Source organism: Schistocerca gregaria, chromosome 5 (genome assembly GCF_023897955.1).
Source record: "Schistocerca gregaria isolate iqSchGreg1 chromosome 5, iqSchGreg1.2, whole genome shotgun sequence".
Taxonomy (NCBI): Eukaryota; Metazoa; Arthropoda; class Insecta; order Orthoptera; family Acrididae; genus Schistocerca; species Schistocerca gregaria.
In genome coordinates, this window is record NC_064924.1 from 309686210 (window position 1) to 309701768 (window position 15559).

At 42.1% G+C, this 15559-nt stretch overlaps 1 protein-coding gene and 1 pseudogene across 1 annotated transcript in view; both read left to right on the forward strand.

Annotated features, from left to right (window-relative positions):
• The window catches only part of LOC126272568 (acetylcholine receptor subunit beta-like 1), a 795469-nt gene that overhangs the window by 15013 nt on the left and 764897 nt on the right, over positions 1-15559 (forward strand). The gene's annotated exons all lie outside the window — the stretch shown is intronic.
• On the forward strand, positions 4158-4275 carry LOC126274449 (5S ribosomal RNA; annotated as a pseudogene).

Below are 15559 nucleotides of genomic sequence, written 5' to 3' on the forward strand. Positions count from 1 at the left end.
CACGCATCGCGCCACTTACGCAGGCCGGAGGGTACAGTGTTATGCTGTGGGAGACGTTCACATAATGTTGCATCGACGGTACTTGCAACGGGGACATTCACCTGACTGTCAAAAATGGCTCTGGGCACTATGGGACTTAACTTCTGAGGTCATCAGTCCCCTTGAACTTAGAACTACTTAAACCTAACTAACGTAAGGACATCACACACATCCATGTCCGAGGCAGAATTCGAACCTGCGATCGTAGCGGTTGCGCGGTTCCAGACTGAAGCGCGCAGAACCATTCAGCCACTTCTGTCGGCGCCTGACTGTCGATGAAGAATGTTATAGTAACCGTAGGTACCACGATAGCTGATGTCTACGTCCGTTCTTGTCGCTTGTCAGCTATCTTCTTCATCCCACATCACCAACAATCTGCCTTAGACGCTAAGGGCTACCATTGAGATACCTTCCTTCCAGCCTTATTCAATTTCAGTTTCCAGAGAAGACTTATATAATATGCACCCAACTATTTGATCTCCTCGTTTAGTTACATTCTGTATTCGACTTTTTACTCTTTGATTCATTACAACGTCTTCATTCCTCACTTGAACAGCCTATCTCATTTTCAACAGTCTCCAGTAACATTATATTTCAAAGGATTCTAATCCTTTATGTTTTCCCAATCGTCTGTTTCATCGTCCATGCTTCACAATCGCATTGAGCTATGTTTCAAAAATAGCTTTCCGTGAAACTATTTTTCGTTTTCGGATGTTAGGAGCTATTTCTATTCAGAAAACCACATCGCCATGTGCAGTCCTTGCTATTTTTCCTCTGTATTTCTTCCTTGTTGTTTATACTTGCTATACAGCAAAACACGACCACGTCTTCAGGAGACTCGTACAGTTGCAATACTCTATACCTGGCAGAGCTTCGTTTATTTTCTGCACTAAAACATCAGATCCACTTAGTTCTGTTTTGAAGGTGTATTTCACTAAAATGAACAGATTAATAGCCAATAGAGTTGACGTTTGAGTAAATGCTGTCTGCGTGATTGTACTAGTATGACACTGCGTCACTGAAACACTTTGGTAAAGAACAAAACTATATATGTAAAGAATTTTCAGCCTGTTATGATTCAATCCATCCTGATTTAGCTTTTCCGTGTTTTGTCATTCCATTACAACCGAACTCCTCTACAGTTCCATCTAATACCCAGTTACCGACTCCTTCCTCATATTTGGACATAATTAACACATGTGAATTATTATACTTATTCTTCAGCTTGTCATTCTGAACCCTTGCAGTAAGTTATCTGAATACTATGAAATATCCTATTGCAGCGTGTCACTGAACGAAAAAAAAATTAAATGAGGGAGAGTTAATTCGCAAACGATTCTATATCCAATTCGCTACCATCGCTTAGTCTTGGTGACTTTCTCCTGGAAGTTAATAACGTTTCAATCAATTTTTTATTGCTGTTGTTATTGTCATTCAGGGCTGGTTAACTACTGTAGTTTACCAGTTTTGGGTGTAGTAAGCCTTGAGTTCCCTCTACTGTATGTATCCCCCACAGATGCCCCAGTATGTCTCATCAACCGATACCTTCTTTCTGTCAAGTAGTGCCAAAAATTTCTTTTCTCCTCACTTGGTCTTAGTACCTCTCCATCAGTTATCCGATATACGCACTAGTCTTCATCATTCTTCTGTAGTACCATATTTAAAAATCTTCCAGGCTCTTCTTGTATCAGCAAACTATTGTCCGTCCGCAGCTCGTGGTCGTGCGGTAGCGTTCTCGCTTCCCGCGCCCTGGTTCCCGGGTTCGATTCCCGGCGAGGTCAGGGATTTTCTCTGTTTCGTGATGACTGGGTGTTGTGTGATGTCCGTAGGTTCGTTAGGTTAAAGTAGTTCTAAGTTCTAGGGGACTGATGACCACAGATGTTAAGTCCCATAGTGGTCAGAGCCATTTGAACCAAACTATTGTACACGTTTCACTTCCACATAAAACTCCAATCCACACAAATACTTCCAGGAAAATACTTCATCCTCACCATCTTCAACGGTGATTCTGTTCTACAAGACGACAGACCTCTGTTCCAGGATAGGTTTTATGAGCTCCCGTCGTCACCAGATCTCAATATGATTCGGCCGTTGCAGGATGAATGCTCTTCCGGCCGGAGTGGCCGAGCGGTTCTAGGCTCTACAGTCTGGAACCGCGCGACCGCTACGGTCGCAGGTTCGAATCCTGCCTCGGGCATGGCTGTGTGTGATGTCCTTAAGTTAGTTAGGTTTAAGTAGTTCTAAGTTCTAGGGGACTGATGACCTCATTAGTTAAGTCCCATAGTGCTCAGAGCCATTTTTATTTATGAATGCTCTAACATTCCCCTAAAATCGCACATGAGCTGTGTTTATCCATTCCGAGACGACTGGAAGCTGTTTTGAATGTCATCGGTTTTCGTACAGCTATTGGTTTTGGCGATGTGTTGTGTTTGTGGTGTTTCCATATTTTGGTCCACCTTCTCTTTGATCAAATTGGGCATGGGGTTTGGCAGTTCTCACAACAAACTAGATAGACAGGGTGTTTCAAAAATGACTGGTATATTTGAAACGGTAATACAAACTAAACGAGCAGCGATAGAAATACACTGTTTGCTGCAATATGCTTGGGACAACAGTACATTTTCAGGCAGACAAACTTTCGAAATTACAGTAGATACAAACGTCAACAACAGATGGCGCTGCGGTCTGGAAAACACCATAGTACGATATTTTCCACATATCCACCATGCGTAGCAATAATATGGCGTAGTCTCTGAATGAAACTACCCGAAACCTTTGACAACGTGTCTGGCGGAATGGCTTCACATGCAGATGAGATGTACTGCTTCAGCTGTTCAATTGTTTCTGGATTCTGGCGGTACACCTGGTCTTTCAAATGTCCCCACAGAAAGAAGTCACAGGGGTTCATGTCTGGCGAATAGGGAGGCCAATCCACGCCGCCTCCTGTATGTTTCGGATAGCCCAAAGCAATCACACAATCATCGAAATATTCATTCAGGAAATGACGTCGGCCGTGCGATGTGGCCGGGCACCATCTTGCATAAACCACGAGGTGTTCGCAGTGTTGTCTAAGGCAGTTTGTACCGCCACAAATTCACGAAGAATGTCCAGATAGCGTGATGCAGTAATCGTTTCGGATCTGAAAAATGGGCCAATGATTCCTTTGGAAGAAATGGCGTCCCAGACCAGTACTTTTTGAGGATACAGGGACGATGGGACTACAACATGGGGCTTTTCGGTTCCCCATATGCGCCAGTTATGTTTATTGACGAAGCCGTCCAGGTAAAAATAAGCTTCGTCAGTAAACTAAATGCTGCCCACATGCATATCGCCTTCATCAAACCTGTGCACTATATCGTTAGCGAATGTCTCTCGTGCAGCAATGGTAGCGGCGCTGAGGGGTTGCCGCGTTTGAATTTGGTATGGATAGAGGTGTAAACTCTGGCGCGTGAGACGATATGTGGACGTTGGCGTCATTCGGACCGCAGCTGCAACACGACGAACGGAAACCCGAGGCCGCTGTTGGATCACCTGCTGGACTAGCTGCGCGTTGCCCTCTGTGGTTGCCGTACGCGGTCGCCCTACCTTTCCAGCACGTTCATCCGTCACGTTCCCAGTCCGTTGAAATTTTTCAAACAGATCCTTTATTGTATCGCTTTTCGGTCCTTTGGTTACATTAAACCTCCGTTGAAAACTTCGTCTTGTTGCAACAACACTGTGTCCTAGGCGGTGGAATTTCAACACCTGAAAAATCCTCTGTTCTAAGGAATAAACCATGTTGTCCACAGCACACTTGCACGTTGTGAACAGCACACGCTTACAGCAGAAAGACGACGTACAGAATGGCGCACCCACAGACTGCGTTGTCTTCTGTATCTTTCACATGACTTGCAGCGCCATCTGTTGTTGAAAATTGTAACTACTGTAATTTCGAAAGTTTGTCCGCCTGAAAATGTACTGTTGTCCCAAGCATATTGCAACAAACGGTGTATTTCTATCGCTGCTCGTTTAGTTTTTATTGCCGTTTCAAATATACCGGTCATTTTTGAAACACCCTGTACATACGACCTGGTCCTACTGCACGTCATACAAATTACTCGAAGGGTAGGACACAAGGGGCCAACGGCCTTGCCGCAGTGGTAACACCGGTTCCCGTCAGATCACCGAAGTTAAGCGCTGTCGGTCAGGGCTAGCACTTGGATGGGTGACTATCCGGTCTGCCGAGCGCTGTTGGCAGGAGGGGTTCACTTAGCCCTTGTGAGACAAACTGAGGAGCTACTTGATTGAGGAGTAGCGGCTCCGACCTCGTAAACTGACATACGGGTGGGAGAGCGGTGTGCTGACCACGTGCCCCTCCATATCCGCATCCATTGACGCCTGTGGGCTGAGGATGACACGGCGGTCAGTCGGTACCTTTGGGCCTTCATGGCCTGTACGGGAGGAGTTCAGTTTTTTTTAGTACACAAGTAGTGAAGAATGTCAATGTGGGAAGAGGTATAAATTCCCAGGTGAGGCGACATTCCATATACAGTGGATGTAACAGAAGTTCCAAAGCAACCTGAATCTGTAATGTCTTAGCACGCACACACAGTAGCTATATCACTGGTCCGTCTAATTGAGAACTGATGTTGCCGAGGCAGCTAGCACCATTACTCCATTTGAAAATCAAAGTTGTTGTCGTTAACTTGATGGTTAATCGGGGTATGAATAGTTTTACTTCGCACTTAGCCTGTATAAAATATATGTTTATACAGTATATTAAAGTGGATATTTAAGTATAGCCGCATAATAAACTCGTTTTTTTTCACTAACCATGTCTGTTGAGACTTTCTAACGCGTTTTCGTAGTACGTAAAGCCAAAGCCAGTTTCTTTTCTACGTCTACACTTCATGATATTGTGTATGCAAGATCTACTACTAATATAGTCATTTTACTCTTGTAGGGTAGTGAGTGTCAAATGAACATTTATGTGTAGCTGGCATTATAATTGCATTAATAGTTAACGGAAATTACTTCAGCTGTATTAATGCATATTTGTTGTGTTACGACAGGTTGCCAAGTTCTACGAGCGAAACCGTCCCAACATAGTAAATGTGTAATAATGCAAATGAGGTGTATTGCATTAATCATCATTGTTACTATTAATCATCCGCGGTGCTCAACAAGATCAAAACCGTTATAATTATATTTTCAGAACGCCGTAGGACACTTAAACTTTACCTTAACAATTTCACGTTGTGTTTTAACTCCTAATTCTCGCTAAAATCCAGGTAATAACAGAAGACCGAACTACCCTCCCATTCCACCTATCCGGCTTCCACCATGTCATTTATAAGCATCCCATCCCTCTGACCACCATATCTCGGAACAACCTACCTACCAGCTGTGCAGCAAAAAAATCATAAAAAGTTAAAAAAATCTGGCTGAACATGGGGGTTACATACTTTCATCACAAGCTGCATCTGCGAAATCCGACATAAGTTTACCTCTACCAGGGTTGCATGGTTTTCGCCTCGTTTGAGAGTCACATCCTGCAATCTACTGAATGGTATACTTTCCACCTCCACTTACCTTCTGCGACGTGTGTCACCGTCCCAGCGAGATGGCCCAATGGCCAGCACGCTGGGCTCGTATACTGAAGGCCATCTTCTCACATCCCCTCCGGCCAACCAGATTTAGATTTTCCACAGTTTTTCTAAATCGATCAAGTCAAATGCCGGTAAAATTTCTTTGGAAAAATGCACTCCCACAATCCGAGTATGTGTTCCATCTCTAAAGACTTCGTCATCGATGGGGCGTTAAAGATGATTTTCCTTAATTTACTTTCCTTCAAAAGTGCATACAGTACCTGGTTATTACCTAGAAAACTTCCGGAAACTGCTGTATAATTGAAAAATCCCCTCGTGTACGTTCTGCTCAATTAACATCGCTCATTGTCGTGTGAATACCTTCACATCCTTATGGGAGGTAGACTAACCAACACTCGGTACCTGATCAAGTAATCCGTGCAGTACTCTGCCTTGTGCCTAATCTGTCCATAAATTGTGTATTACCCGCGCCCTCAGCAGCTTATGACGGTATGGCGACCAACGAGTGAAGGATACACTCGACGACCCAACAGTTTCCATGCGATTTAACACACAGATTTGAAACTTCTGGAAAATCACTTGTATCTAAGGGTTTTAGGCAGTACGGTTTAGATTTCGAGACGATAATTGATGATTTACATCTGTCTCCTATACACGTAAAACCTTTTACTTCTTTGGACCAAAGCGGTGGAACAACTGCTAGAGCGGTTATTTGACGATAATTGCGTTGGAAGTTCGAATTCCCAATCTAACTATTTTCATGTGGGTAAATAATCGACTTTACCTTTACACTGTTCACTTTCTTAGCAGTTTCAGTCATTTGGACGGGGCTTGATGACTTGCTTCTTTTGACATATTTTGACTAAGGTTCAACATTATTTTAGAAACGTATTCAGTAGTACCTTTTAACAAAATTTGAAATATCTACTGATCATTAGAGTCTCTTTACCGCAACTGGTTTAACTCCAACACATCTACCAAAAATTGCAACGCGTCTATTTGCTTGAAGACAGCATGCGCAGTTCGAACGAGGGTCAAACCTACAGCTGTTACCTTGCTGTACGGTGCACGGAAATGGCTCGAAGTAAGGGCTCTGTTGATGATAACCTTGAAACTAGTGGTCAGTTTTTCGTACGTTGTTCATCAATCATCTGATTGGTTTGATGCGGCCTGCCACGAATTCCTCTATAGTGCCCTTATGTTCATCTCATGGGTCTCACTTACTTGTTGGATGTATTTTAGTCTCATTCTTCTCCTACAGTTTTACCTCTATCCCTCTAGTACCTAGGAGGTTATTCGTTGATATCTTAACAGAAGTCCTCTCATGGTTCTGTCCCTTCTTCTTGTCAATATCTTTCACACGTTTAACTCCGTGCCGATTCTGAAGAGAATCTCTTCTTCTCAAAATCAGTCCGCCTAATTTTCAGTATCCTTCTAAAGCACCACATCTCAAACATTTCGGTTCTGTTGTTTCTTAATTTTAGCGCAGTCCTTGATTCAGCTGGATACAATGCTTTGCCCCACAAGTAAATTCTCTGAAATTTCTTCTACAAATTGTGGCCGATGAACGAGGGTGTGTTGAAAAGTAACGCCTCCGAATTTTTTCTTTGAAAACTCTTAAAGGTTTTTAAATAAAATGAACAATATTACACTAAATATTAAAATTGCTACAGCAAGAAGAAATACAGATGATAAACGGGTATTCATTGGACAAATATATTATACTAGAACTGACATGTGATTACATTTTCACGCAATTTGGTGCATAGATGGAGAGAAATCAGTACCCAGAACAACCACCTCTGGCCGTAGTAACGGCCTTGATACGCCTGGGCATTCAGTCAAACACAAATTGGATGGCGTGTACAGGTACGGCTGCCCAAGCAGCTTCAACACGATGCCACAGTTCATCAAGAGTAGTAATTGGCGTATTGTGACGAGCCAGTTGCTCGGCCACCATTGACCAGACGTTTTCAGTTGGTGAGAGATCTGGAGAATGTGCTGGCCAGGGCAACAGTCGAACATTTTCTGTATCCAGAAAGGCCCGTACAGGACCTGCAACATGCGGTCGTGCATTATCCTGCTGAAAAAAATGCTTCAAATGGCCCTGTGCACTATGGGACTTAACATCTGAGGTCATCAGTCCCCTAGAACTTAGAACTACTTAAACCTAACTAACTTAAGGACATCACACACATCCATGCCCGAGGCAGGATTCGAACCTGGAGCCGTAGCGGTCGCGCGGTTCCTGACTGAAGCGCCTAGAACCGCTCGGCCACACTGGCCGGCCTATCCTGCTGAAATGTAGGGTTTCGCAGGTATCGAATGAAGAGTAGAGCCACGGGTCGTAACACATATGAAATGTAACGTCCACTGTTCAAAGTGCGGTCAATGCGAACAAGAGGTGACAGAGACGAGTAACCAATGACACTCCATACCATCACGCCGGGTGATACGCCAGTATGGTGATGACGAATACAAGCTTCCAATGTGCGTTCACCATGATGTCGCCAATCACGGATGTAACCATCATTATGCTGTAAACAGAACCTGGATTCATCTGAAAAAATGACGTTTTGCCATTCGTTCAACCAGGTTCGTCGTTGAGTACATCATCGCAGGCGCTCCTGTCTGGGATTCAGCATCAGGGGTAACCGCAGCCGAGCCATGGTCTCCGAGCTGATAGACCATGGCGCTGCAAACTTTGTCGAACTGTTCGTGCAGATGGTTGTTGTCTTGCAAACGTCCCCAACTGTTGACTCAGGGATCGAGACGTGGCTGCACGAATCGTTACAGCCACGCGGATAAGATGCCTGTCATGTGGACTGATAGTGATACGAGGCCGTTGGGATCGAGCACGACGTTCCGTATTAGCCTCTTGAACCCACCGATTCCATATTCTGTTAACAGGCATTGGATCTCAACTAACGTGAGCAGCAATGTCGCGATACGACAAACCGCAATCGCGATAGGCTACAATCCGACCTTTATGAAAGTCGTAAACCTGATGGTACGCATTTCTCCTCCTTACACGAGGCATCACAACAACGTTTCGCCAGGCAACGCCGGTCAATTGCTGTTTGTGTATGAGAAATCGGTTGGAAACTTTACTCATGTCAGCACATTGTAGGTGTCGCCACCGGCACCAACCTTGTGTGAATGCTCTGAAAAACTAATCATTTGCATATCACAGCATCTTCTTCCTGTCGGTTAAATTTCGCGTCTGTAGGACGTCCTCTTCGTGGTGTAGTAATTTTAATGGCCTGTAGTGTAACATTCTATATTTTAATTCTTAATGTGTACATATTTATTTCGCAACGTAGTCGCCTTGGTGACATATACATTTCTCCCTAAAAAGGACCAGTTTGTTGATACCGTCGCTGCAGAATGTTTGCCTCTGTTGACGGAGCCACAAGCTCATCTCTTCACCGCTTCATTACTACCAAAGCGGTCCTCGAAAATGTTCTTTAAGTTTTGGAGTCAGATGGAAGTCAGATAGGATAATCGATGACAGCGAACCCAAGGCGTCGGATTGTTGCAAATGTGGCAATGCTCGTGTATAGTCTGCCATTGTCATACTGAAGAAGGGGTGCTACAGGTCTGCTATTAGAAACTCGATTACAGCAAGCTGCTTCTCATCCACCGTAATAGTTAACTTACACACCTCCATGTTACACCATACTGTTAGTAGATGGTTGCAACTTGCGTCAGTGAAGTAGGAAAGCTGACCGAGTAATATGCATGACACGCAATACCTCAACTGGTATTGAGAACGGAATAAAAAATTCGGAGGTATTATTTTTTAGCATGCCCTCGTATAATGCTACCAGATTTCTGTCAGCCAGTCCCTTTGGTAGTCTGATTTTGTTGTCCTCCTTAGCCCCTCTGTCATGTGTTTTTTGCTTCCAAGATAGTAGAATGCACTTCGTCTAGATCGTAGTCCCAAGTTTGTTATTAAGTTTATCGATAATCTCATTTCTGTTACTCCCCATTACTTCCGTCTTTCTTCTGATTACCTTCATTCGTTGGTGTGTGTGCTCATTAGAACATTCCGTTAACAGGTTCTGCAGTTATTTCTCACTTTCATTCAATATTGCAACCTCATCAACAATTTTTTTATTGACAGCCTTTGACCCCAAAGTATAATCTAATTCCTGACCTTTTTTTATTTCATTTCAGTCATTATCTTCTTAGATAATAACATGAAAGCTTCGCTACTGGCCTTCTTATATTGTGATTTCCATTATTATTTTTTTCAACACCGAAAGAAACCCTAACAGCTCTAAATTTAGTGATTTGCTGTGTTTCCCTTTTATTTGTATTTTAATCAGTCACAGAAACAGCTTCCGAAACATGTGTAAGGGTAAAGTAAATACGATCATCATTTAAGAAAATCTAGTGGGCTGAAGAGCGCCGATATTGCTGCCAATAGCCTTGCTCGGGCCTGTAGAAGTAAAATGAACGGTAGAGAGGGTGAGAAGAAAATAAAAAGAACTTGTGATGAGGCTGAGAGGGTGGCGAGTTATTTCAGGGCGGGCAGGAAGCGGCGCAGTCAGAGGGAGACCGGGGAACAGGTGGGTGTGCGCGAGGGGCGGGCATTAGCCGCATTTCCCCGGTTCGTTAGCCGGCGCCGCCGCGGAAATCTGCCCGCTGATTGCGGAAACCGACGCCAGGCGGCAGCACTCTCTGCTTCCTGTGTGGCCGCCGCCAGGCCCTGCACTAACTCCTCTGCCGGCGGCCTCGTCACACACATCAAGAGGCGGGCTCGCCGCAGCTAATCCTTGGCAAAATACATTTCGTCTTCTTGTGTCGATCCCTTGGCAACCCACTTGACAGAAACCGGAGTGTATCATTTCGAATTCGGTAATGCAGGAATAGGCATTCAGAGTTTGAGGTCATTAGACGGTGTGGACCACAGGGCTCTTTTTTGGGTATTATGTTGTTTCTGCTGACAATATTGTACTTTTTGCAGATGGCAAAAGTGTAGCAATAGAATGCAGTAACAGCCCGACCACTGAAAAGTAAGGCTGTTGCATTATTTACGTATTCGTCACTGAGTAGAGGATATTCGGTGAGATTCCAAGTGAATAGTCGTTATTTAATGAGTTCTCTCCAAATTTCCCATTCCAGAACGTAGTAACACCACTCTTAATGCCGGTGGTTGAGCTCAGATCTCCTATATCGAGCTAAATGATACTGTTAGTACATTTCAAAAACTCCGGGCTTGTGCCCCTTTTAACGAATTTTGAAAAAATAGCGAACATGTAAACTGAAAAAAATACATATATTTTATGGACTTCTTAATCCGTGTACAGATTCCCACGTTGTATTATACTTGACAAGGAAATTATAGTTCTCATTGTTCCTCTAGTTCGATATTTTCTTCCATTAAAGCGTCGTTTAGCATGTTCATATAAAATTCACTACAGCTGTTTCCACCTACATCTTTCGCTTTTTAATGGGCACTTTACCAGAAGGATAACAAACATTTCTAGGTAGTAGAGCGTGCTGGCTTAGGCCAACTTTAAAAGTATGTTTTACTAGACCATTGACGAATGGCGAGCCCACAATATAGCCAGGTATGTTGGAATGATGAATTAAGTTGGTGTTGAACTGGTGCTAAAATGAATTCTCTCATTCCTGTTTCAGTGATGTTTCTAGTGGGACAACTGTCAGCTTGTGAAACTAATTTAACTTAAGGGACAAAAATACTAACTAATATGAAAGTATCTGCATCCAGATAAATCTAATGAGACGATCCTCTCAATTTTCTTATTTTGTTTATTTCTCTTACAGCTTTCGGGGTTTGATTTTATTTTCCCCCAAGACATCATTCATTTTCATCTGAGGAGTGCTTAATACGCTTTCAAACAGTAAAATTTATACATAATTAATGAAATTTCATATTGCCTTTTTGTGCTCTGAACTAACAGGGGCCGCCGCGTTGGGCCGGTTCTAGGTGCTTCAGTCTGGAACTGCCCGACTGCTACGGTCACAGGTTCGTATCCTATCTCGGCCATGGATGTGTGTGATGTCCTTAGGTTAGTTAGGTTTAAGTAGTTCTAAGTTCTAGGGGACTGATGACCTAAGATGTTCAGTCCCATAGTGCTCAGGGCCATTTGAACTAATAGTGACTAAGGATTGTCAACTATAACACATTGTTGTGCTCTCCACTAACAGGTATCAATGAAAATACACTGCTACAAAATGCCTATCACACAGTGCAGCCTACATATTGACTGCTGGAAAACCATTTATTGTCCTCACATGAAGGTTGTCCTGTAACGCAAGGTGATTTTGCGATCTGGCTGGCTGATAACATTCCTACACAGTATACCTGTCATGCAGAGCAGCCTATACACCAGGGACTGGGAAACTGTTTTCTGCTAATATCTCCGCTCCTAATTAACCTCACAGTTCCAATACTCGTGAGGCCTGTCGTTTCTGTGCCAGATTTGTTTCAAATCGTTCCAGTGTATGGTGCCACATATGTTTTGAAACATACTTAACTTATAGGCAATGACATTATAAGATGCATATCTTACATTAAATCCCAATAGGTCAGATATCTGTTCAACTGATCTTCCATTCGGCATCATTTTAGAGTGTACTGGTACTTTCCTTCAAAAGCCGTAACATTGGTTTTAGTTTCTCATGTTTACAAGTTACAGAGTTTACTTATTGAGTCCAAGCGATTTAGAGTAAATTGTAAATCATCCTCCATCTTTCGTAAAGTTAGTTGATCACCAGCAAAGAGCGGAGTACTTAATTATGTCTTTCTACGAAGTAATATTATTCCTGGGTTAACATTTTGTTTCCATTGCCTAACAACGTCATCAATATCCGGGGTGTTTCAGAAGCGATAGTCAATATCCGGGGAAATGACATGAATAATTATTCCAAACAAAAAGTCAAATAAACATGGGCTCTAAAACGCATACCTTAAGAGCCGTGACCAATTCTTGATCTTCGATACTGTGAAACAAATCTCTCCTACTGCAAGCTCTCTGCTTTCCGTATTTTGGGAAGTGGCAGTATGGACAGAAACAAGGAAAAATTTTCCGGTAAACATGTGCTCTAAAATGAATAGGTCCAGAGCTATTACCACTTGTTCGTCTTCACTACTTTAAACACAAATCTTCAAATGAACAAGTGCTCATAACTTTTAAGATAAACATTTTAGAGCACACATTTATTGGACATTTTCTTCTTGTTTTGGTCCATACTACCACTTCCTAAAATATGAAAGCTATGGTCTTGCAGTAGAAGAGATTTCTTTCACAGTATCTAAGATCAAGAATTGCTCATAGCTCTTAAGGTATGTGTTTTAGAGCCCACGTTTAATTGCCTTGTTTTGAATGATCATTCCTGTTACACTCTGAAACACTCTGAAACACTCTGTATATATTAAATAAAGCAGCTGAAAGACTGTTGTATTCCTCTGTTAATTGCTATTAGTCCTGTTCTCCCTTTGTTTATTTGTATATTAATTAAAATTTCATTATTAAAATACAAAATTCTTATCACATGTATTAAATGTTTAGGATAACCTCGTCTTTCCATCATATTCCGTAGCATATACCCATTCACACTATTGAAGGTTTTTTATAATCTACAAATGCAATACGAGTCTTCAGATCTCTTATCAAATACCTGCTGCACTATCGTAATGTTGTCGCTACACGATTGTCTTTTCTAAAATCACTTTGTTCCTCCCGTCACGGTGAATCAGTTGGTTATTTGAGTCTATTAATTTTTTTGCGTATAATTTATAGTCAGTTCTCAAAAGAATTACTACTATATAGTGTCCACAAGCATTTATAGTCATTTTTTATAGACAGATATTACCTCTGGCACTCTCGAAAAGTCTAGTGTCATCGCCCACTTTCAGCATTCATTTCATAGATACAGCACCTTCAGATCTAAAATTAAACCTCCACATGTAATAAGTTTTGTGCTAATATTATCAGGTCCTGCTCCTGTTCCATTCTTCATCTGCTTTAATGCTTCTTGCATCTTTTTCACACGTAATATTGTCTGTAATATTGACTCCTTGGTATATTGTATCATCTTGTTCTTTGTCCTGAAGTATTCTCGTTAATTCAGTTTTGTCAATCTCTTCTACTCTTAATCCCTGATACTCTTTGTCTACTGCGTGTAATCGTGCAGAATCTTTTTCCTGCATGATACTTTGTTTCAGGAGTTTATAAGCCTTAACTTGTCTAACAAGTATAGCATTTTCAACTTTTGATAACATTCTATCCCAGGATTCCTGATGAAATTCTCTCACTATTTTCTTAGCATAGTTAAGTTTTTCTTTCTTCTGCGCTTGCCTTTCTTCTATAATCATCTGTAGATTTGTAATGGAGGCGTTTTGTTTCTCTTTAACTGCATTTCGTATATCTTCGTTCCATATTTGAGATCCTTGCTCCTCCTAAATTTCTTTTCTCCCCTATTGCCTCCGATTCCGCATGGATAACATATGATTTTATGTTTTCCTATTCTGAATTTGTAATATTTTCTGTAGATTTATTTTGTAAATAATGTGTGAGTCGCTGTTGAAATAAACAGTCCCTGTCGAAATAAACTTCTTACTCTGTCTTGTAGCAGATGGTACACTTAGAAAACATCGTCTGAGAGTTTACTGCTCGTAATAGTTTGTTTCATCCATGTCGTAATAAGGTTTACCTTGGCAATCACCAGGAAATGATTAGACTCTATGTCGCTACTTGCATGTACACATACATTTGTGATTGTAAAATCTTTGTTTACTGGCACGTTCACAAGATATTTCATAGGCCTATCTGGTTTCACCCTACATCGGCCCACCTTCATGTAATTATGAAAAGCAACGATTTTTTTAAAATTTTCTTTTACTCATAAATCTTTTGACGGATTTGCTGCCGTAGTCCATCTTATCCTGACGTATGTTAATTTCTTCATCTGTGTGTAACAACTGTACTCCAAGTTAGCTATTCATGAATTCATAGCAAATGTCCAACCACTACTTGTTCTTTCTGTCCTTTATATGTTGACTGAATTTTCGTCTTGAATTAGTAGCAACACATTTCTAATAGAGGACGTCAAATTAAACACCTTTAAGCCGTCAGTTTTCAACCTTATTTTATTAGGCAACCAGTTTCGGCGCTTTAGGACGCCATCTTCAGGCCCCTGACCGACGTGTAGGAACAATATATCTCGCTTGTGATCGAAGCAGGAGCCAGCAATACTGGTATTATTAGATATCTACTTGCTAAAGCGGCCACTTCAAACATTACCCGAGTCGGCGCCATGGTGGCTCTCCACTGGACCCATGGATGTCTACTTGAATCTACCTCAAACCATAATGGAGCCGCCACCAGCTTTTCTCCGTCCCGCAGTGCAGGTGTCAAACTATTCGTCTCGAAGACGACAGATTCACTCCCTCCCATCGGCAGACAGATTCACTCCCGATGCTGTAGTATAGAGAGAAATTGCAGCATTAGAAAATTGTAGCGAAATGCAGGAAGATCTGCAGCAGATAGGCACTTGGTGCAGGGAGTGGCAACTGACCCTTAATATAGACAAATGTAATGTATTGCGAATACATAGAAAGAAGGATCCTTTATTTTATGTTTATATGATAGCGGAACAAACACTGGTAGCAGTTACTTCTGTAAAATATCTGGGAGTATGCGTGCGGAACCATTTGAAGGGGAATGATCATAAAAAATTAATTGTTGGTAAGGCGGGTACCAGGTTGAGATTCATTGGGAGGGTCCTTAGAAAATGTAGTCCATCAACGAAGGAGGTGGCTTAGAAAACACTCGTTCGACCTATACTTGATTATTGCTCATCAGTGTGGGGTCCGTACCAGATCGGGTTGACGGAGGAGATTGATAAGATCCAAAGAAGAGCGTCGAGTTTTGTCACAGGGTTGTTTGGTAACCGTG